This window comes from Piliocolobus tephrosceles, chromosome 11, assembly GCF_002776525.5.
Source record: "Piliocolobus tephrosceles isolate RC106 chromosome 11, ASM277652v3, whole genome shotgun sequence".
NCBI lineage: Eukaryota > Metazoa > Chordata > Mammalia > Primates > Cercopithecidae > Piliocolobus > Piliocolobus tephrosceles.
Window position 1 is genome coordinate 62,782,811 of NC_045444.1, and position 7,342 is coordinate 62,790,152.

Below are 7,342 nucleotides of genomic sequence, written 5' to 3' on the forward strand. Positions count from 1 at the left end.
TGGTTATGTTTTCACTTCACACCATTTAGTATTCAAAATGTGCTAGTTATAATTAATATGCAATGCTGAGAACTATTATAGGAGTACCATATTCCTTTTAAATATAGTGAAGAAAATAATTGTGTTTGAGGAATCTCAACCTGTGTAAATTAGAAGAATTCCCAGTAGAGTGGCATAATTGAAAATTGGGCTGACTGCACGGAATGGGGAAGAGTCATCTTAGCACGACAGGGCATGTTCCATCAAAAGGTAGCGCACCAAGCTGGCAACTGACAGCTCTTAAAATAAGTTTCAGATTCTCTCTCTAGATAGGAAGTTTTTACTGCCTGACATATGCAATAGTGACATCCAGTGGTTGTAGAGATAATTACAAGTGTATCTTATTTTAAAATATATAGTGTTTTATGTTAGAATCAAATATTCTGTGTTGTCTAATATTGTCTATATTTTGTATTTGGAAATATGCAAGTCAATAATTCAAGCTAGATACCAAGTAATGAAAAATGCACTCTGTTTATCTACTAAGCAAATTCCTAAGTCTTGTTATTGTTATCTTCTTGTCTTTTAATTTTACTAAAATTACAGTAAGTCTACTCTCCAAGGGTCTCTCTGGCCCTCCTAAGCACACCTGGATGTTTTTACAGGCATAAATGGGATGGTGTGCATACTACACAGACAGCAAAAATGGGAACTGCATTTTACCAGTAAATACTGGAGAAAAGGCATCTGTGATCCTGACATGTTCATTGCTGCAGAATTGCTCTAAGAAGTTCATTAAGATATTTTCTAAGTCATTGAAGAGAAATAAGGATTCAGAAAGAAGGAAGGAAGGAAAATAAAATGAAAGAAAAGGAGGGAAAACGGAAGGAAAGGAGGAAGGAGGGAGGGAGGGAGGGAAGGAAAGAAGGAAGGGAAGAAGAAAAAAGAAGGAAGGAGGGAAGGAAGAAGGGAGGAAAAGGAAGGAAGGAGAGAAGAAAGATGACTACACATTGATCTTTATTAAGGCTTGGCAATGGAGATATTAGCCTCCTAAAGAAAGTATTGGTGGTGGTTGTTTTTTTCTTTTTAAAGATAGAATCTCGCTCTGTCACCAGGCTGGAGTGCGTGGAGTACAGTGGCATGACTTCAGTTCATTGCAACCTCTGCCTTGTGGGTTGAAGGGATTCCCCTGTCTCAGCCTCCTGAGTAGCTAGTACTACAGGCATGTGCCACCACACCCAGCTAATTTTTTTGTATTTTTAGTAGAGATGGGTTTCACCATGTTGGCCAGCATGGTCTCGATCTCTTGACCTCATGATCCACCCGCTTTGGCCTCCCAAAGTGCTGGGATTACAGGCATGAGCCACTGTGTCTGGCCAAGAAATTATTGTTTAAAATTGCACTTCAACTGCCAGGAAATTAAGGCAAAAATAAAATTTTTTCACTAAAAAATAAATCCTGCTGGCACACCTGTAGTCCCAGCTACTCAGGAAGCTGAGGCAGGAGAATCAACCACTTGAACCCAGAACTTCAAGGCTGCAGTGAGATGTGATCACTCCACTGCATGCCAGCCTGGACAACAGAGTGAAACCTTGTCTCAAAAAATAAAAATAAAAAATTGAAAACAACTGCTACTACCAGAAAGTACCTAGAACAGGGCCACTCATAGGAACATGCGTCAAAAGCATCTCTGTCCTCCATGATGAGGGAGAAATTTAACAGAAGCCTGTGATGTCATATTGGCCTGTATGTCAATGCTGAGCACACCAGGTGACTGCACACCAACTTCCCAGAAGCCACACCAGATAGACTGTCATCTGTGTCAGGCTGTTCCTCAACCTTAGAATCCCTAACTGTTGGAGGGTTTCTTCCCTCAATCACCTGCCCTTTTTGAAGCTGGAAACCATCATTCTCAGCAAACTAACACAGGACCAGAAAACCAAGAACCATGTGTTCTCACTCATAAGTGGGAGTTGAACAATGAGAACACATGGACACAGGGAGGGGAACATCGCACACAGGGGTCTGTCGGGGGAATAGGGGACTAGGGGAGGGATAGCATTAGGAGAAATACCTAATGTAGGTGATGGGTTGATGAGTGCAAAAAACCACCATGGCACGTGTATACCTATGTAACAAACTGCACGTTCTGCACATTTACCCCATAGCTTAAATAAATAAATATTCTCAGAATGGGAAGAACTTAGAGGCACCCTCTTCCATTTCTTCCTTGCTGGAGGAGAAGAAAAAAATCAAACAAAACAAATAAACAAAACATCAACTCCAATAGAAGGTACTAAAATCGATATGTAACTCCATAAACACACACACACACACACACACAGAGAGAGAGAAAATGTGTTGCATTGGTAGAGCATGTGTGCATGAGGCCTGTTATTTGCATTAAGCAAAGAGCCCTAGGACAAAGAGAAAGGAATAGCCTCCTTTCACTCTGAGAAATGATTCCCATTTGTGTCAGTGAGAGTTAGGGGAGAGGTGCATTGAGACAGAGCAGGTGAGTCGGCAGCCTTTAACCAGGTTGGTTTGCTTTTACAAGGGCTTTGAACTGCAAGCTGCCTTATGCAGATACTAAAGTCAAAGAATGCCGCCCTCCTATACACACTGCTCTCAGAGTACCTTCCCTCGGAGATTGCTCTGGCTTCTTGCTTCTCTTAGTCATTTTCACAGCAGGACTTTATTGGGATATATGGAAGATTAGCGTGCCTGGGTCTCACCTCTCCCTTTAATTCTGCAGGAGTCTGGCTGGGCTAACTGTTATCTTGTGCTCCCTGGAACTCTGGCTGGATGATTTCTGAAGTCGAGCTGGAGCCCATCTAGAGGAAAGGTGAAACTTCCCGTCAGCATGCAGGGCCTTCCGCACCCACGCTGCCACAGCCACCGCATTACCAGCCCCTGCCAGTCTGAGGAGCAAGAGGCTGGCATGAAGAATCAGTTCCATTCTTTCCTCCCTAAATTTAGAAAAAGCCTATTTTGCAAAGCTTTCTTCAGTGTTTCAAGACAGAAAAAAAAAATTAAGCAGTTGCACAACATGCATATCTTCTCCTGGCCTGCAGCTCCAAGTATAGTTTTACTATGGTATATAATCTAATAATCCATTTAATTTCTTTAGAGAGATGTTATATATACAGGTGGCATTTGGATGGAATCATCATGCCATAAACCTGTCTGCTCCTATCCAGGTTCAGAATACAGAAGAAGAATCTGTTTTACAGGCCTTCTAGAATTTTTACATGGTCAATTGGCTGGTTTTTGTATTCTGGAACATATGAGAGCATCTGCAGGGAAAAATATATATAAATCCTATAAAATGGTGGCAGGACTTCTGATTTACAGATAGTGCTGGTTTGAATTTTCACAAAAATATTTAGCTATAGGACAATGTATTAGGCGTATTCTTAAAGGTAAATAACTGCAGCCAATAAAAGTTCAGCCTATAAAGGGTCCTATCTTCTACTAGTTTTCTGCACCAAGAATTACTACCAGTATAATCATGGCTCCCTGCACACTAATATTTCCTGTGATACAGTATGATCAATGTTGTGGAAAAACATTTATTATATTTCTTCTAGCTACTTAAAGGCATTACTGAATTATGGGCATCACAAAACGAATCCACTGTGCATTTTTTCTTTATGTGACGTTTTTACAATCTTCATTTTCTGCTTTGCAGCCACTGAGCTATAGAGATCCACACTTCGTCCCTCTTACAACTGCCACTGGGGCCACCCTCTGCTTTCTGCTTTATTACGTCTGAAATGCACTTCATATGATAACATTCCTTTTCGTTCTATACTGGACTCTGATTTGAAAGGAAGAAGTTATGAAAGAAATTAAACAATCAGTGTTGTTAATAACAGTTCTTAATCTCCTTACTTAACGAAGGTTATGAAGTTTAGACTGAGAAAAGGACAAGGGGAGGAGATGGTATTTTACAGATCATTCCAGAAGAGCTGATGAACTCTGAATGGATGTGGGTTTTGCAGTTTTGACATTTAACGATTTTATTAACATCTTTGCTTCTTATGCACCTTAAATCCACAGGATATGCAGCTGGGAGCGAGTGTCCAGCCAACAGCCCGTGTCTCAGGCCCTGCCAGGGGATGAATCAATTAGCAAGAGAAGCAATGATGCAAATACTCCGAGGTCACTTGGGATGCTGTTTGCCTTTTTGATAGAGAAAGCACGCCATAAATAACATCACACCTCAGGAAATCATTCCAGGAGGCCTCGATGCCGGCAGGGCTGCTGCCGGGGACGGAAGGAATCGTTTGCTCATTGTGTATATTTCCCCCAGCTCAGTCAATGGGAGATTTGTAGTAAAATCAAAGTATTTAAAAGGAGGACAGTTGTGGTAACAGAGGCATGTTTAGTAATTTTTTTAGTACCAGAACCTGTGATTTATGACCCAGAGTTACAGCCAACTTTATTACAAAAATGACTTCACCCATAATAACCTTATTCAGGGCCCTCTGGAGAATGATGTAGTACCCAACAGCATTATAATCTAGCAAATATTCAAACACAGTTCCCGCCTCCGCCTCATTTCCAACCAACCCCTCAGAAGCAGGCTTCCCCCTTTACCTGCTGGGAGAAGTGGGATCCTGGGCAAGGCTTTGTGCTCTGTGTGTGGGAGTTTGCCTGGATCAAGCATTTATACTAAGCCAGGATAGAAAGCCGCCTCCTGGGGTCTCAGTCATATCTTGTCCAACCTTGTGCCCTGAGGAGTAATGAGCAGAAGACACCCACTCACCCTTCATTTCCTCTCTGTGCTGAAACTTCTTCCTTCCCTGTGTTCCCCCACTTCTCCAGAGCTCAGATCCCCACCACCTGAAAGGAGCTCCAGTAAGCTCCCTGACATTTTTAATTGCCATGGTAACTGAGGGCTGCTCTAAAACCGCCAGGGCTGGGTGTCCAAGCAGGGTCCCCTGGGCATACCGGGATCTAGGAACCAGCCTTCCATCTTATTAAATTCCAGTGTCAGTTCCTAGCAATTGTTTTAAATTTACACCCTCAGAGTGGCTTAGTGGGATTACATGTCCATTTGCATTAAAACAGGTTTCTGTCATTAAACTGCCATACAATAAGCTTCCTTGGGACAAATTAATGAGCTCTAAATATCATCAAGTAGAAGTTCACTTCAAGACAGGGCAACAAGGAGGGGGGCGGAAGGAAGTGGCTGCTCAGAATCTCATGGCCCAGGAGAACGATAAGTGTCAAGTAAAGAAGGGTCTTGTCCCGTTTCTTCACTGTACGATAAGTGGTCCTGATTTAGAGTCAACTGGGGAGATTTGGCGATATTCTCCCTATTCGCCAAAATCCTATAGCTCATCTTCTCTTGTGCCCTCTTCCAAATATGACTTTACCCTTGACTTTGCTGAAATTTGCTGATGAAACACTGGCCTCTTGTCTCAGTGACAGTGTCTCAGCCTCATTTTCTTTGTCCTGTTGTTCCTCTGTCCTTGAGGAACTTGTGTGCATCCACGTGGCCTGGGAACAACACGCACACAACGCAGCACCATGTGTGGCTTGAACGAGCGCTCTCTAACTTTGTTAGTTCCCACACACTTTGCTAAAATGCATGTATGATTGCTACTGAACTGTCTGGTCCTCAGACCTTATCAGGACCCTGGAACAGGAGTCCTGATCAGGACCACCTTTCCTAGTCATCAGGAGCAGAATAGGAACAGAGAACAGTTTCGCTTTTAAAACTGAATTTGTCCTGCTCACAAGAAACACCAGAGCTTGTCCTCACAAATAATATGTGTGTCTAAGTAGAAATTTTTCATTAAAACCAAATAAACCCCCAAACCTTCCCTTATGTAAAGGAGATAAGAATGGCTGCTAGACAGACTTCTTGATCCACAGAGGCTGTGATCTCATTTCTGTGTAGCCTTAACAGGGGATAGTAATGTATGATTGAGACACTGCTATATTTAGGAATGACAAGATGAGCATTATTAATAGCTTAATTGACATTAAGGCAATTACCCCTACCCTTATTACAGTTTGTAGAATTACACAGAAAATATTGGCTGGGGCCTTTTTTTCCCTAGAGCTACCCAAGGATACAGCATTTTATTTCATGCCAGATCCCGGCTTTGACATTAGATACTTAGCCATAGAATGATTCCAGTAAATCATTATAAATGCATTATAATAAAGATGTTATGAGCTATCAGATATTAACCCCCAACCCCTAAAGAGAGATAAATAATCTAGTTGCATGATTCCCACTTTTGTTTCATAAGAAATAAGCTTTTGCAAAGAGCAACTGACTAATGAATTATAAAATGGTGTGTTGAGCTCAGATAATTAAACAATGCATTTTAGTGTCTAGTGCAGGATGAACACTAAATCATACACAAATAAAAAAGGTAAAAATCTGAGCCCCAAGCCTAACTCCTATTTTTGAATAACATTAAGGTTGGTCTACAGTCCAGAAATGCTTCAACTATTTTATCTGATTAGAGGGGCATATCAAGTCTAAGATCAAGGCACAGTAGGTAAACTAAACCAAGAGTCAGAACAAAAACTGTGAAGGTGCTAATTTCAGATAAGCCCTCAAGGTTATTTTAATGGAGATTTTACATGGAGATTGCTTTTTCCCCCAAAGTGTTAATGGGGCAAAAGTCTAGAAGGACCTGGAAGTTTTCAAGTTTCCTTATACTTTATGTTTTCTTTGAACTCATAATAAAGCATATTAGTGGGAACAGGATCTATGGTATTGGTGGTGGTCTTAGCCTTATAGTGTTGGAAAGACAAATGCACATCCTAAAATCTTCTCTAGGTTGTGGAGGTGCAGGGATGAGGAGGGGTTGGTTTGGGTTTCAACCATTATCCCCAGGCGGTGTTATCACACCCAGCAAGAATTCGTCTAGTGGTCAACCATGGATCACCATGACATTTTCACCAGTGGTCCCCAGACAGGGCTGGTTTGCCATTGGCTGCCATTTCCTGGCATGTCATAGATTTGCTGCATGATTTGAAGCCGTGCTTCAGCACATCCTGAATATGTTTTTTAGTCTTCCAACATCTCAAAGACATGGTGACCGCCTCAAGGTAGTCTCCTATTTCTTCGTCAAATAGCACATCATTAAGGACTGTGTGGCCAAAATTACAGATGGTCTTGGACTCTGTATAGGCAATGACCACCTGTGCTGGTAACCAAGGCCTCCCTGGAACACCTGGGAACATACCATGCAGCCAGTCCTCTCCTGTACTCCAGTCAAGCTGAACTACACAGCCCGATCCTCCCTCCACTTCCCTAGCTCCATGTGTTAGCCACTGCAGGTTAATTGATCTAAGGCTTATTTTCTTCAAATATAAAATGAAGATAGCTCTT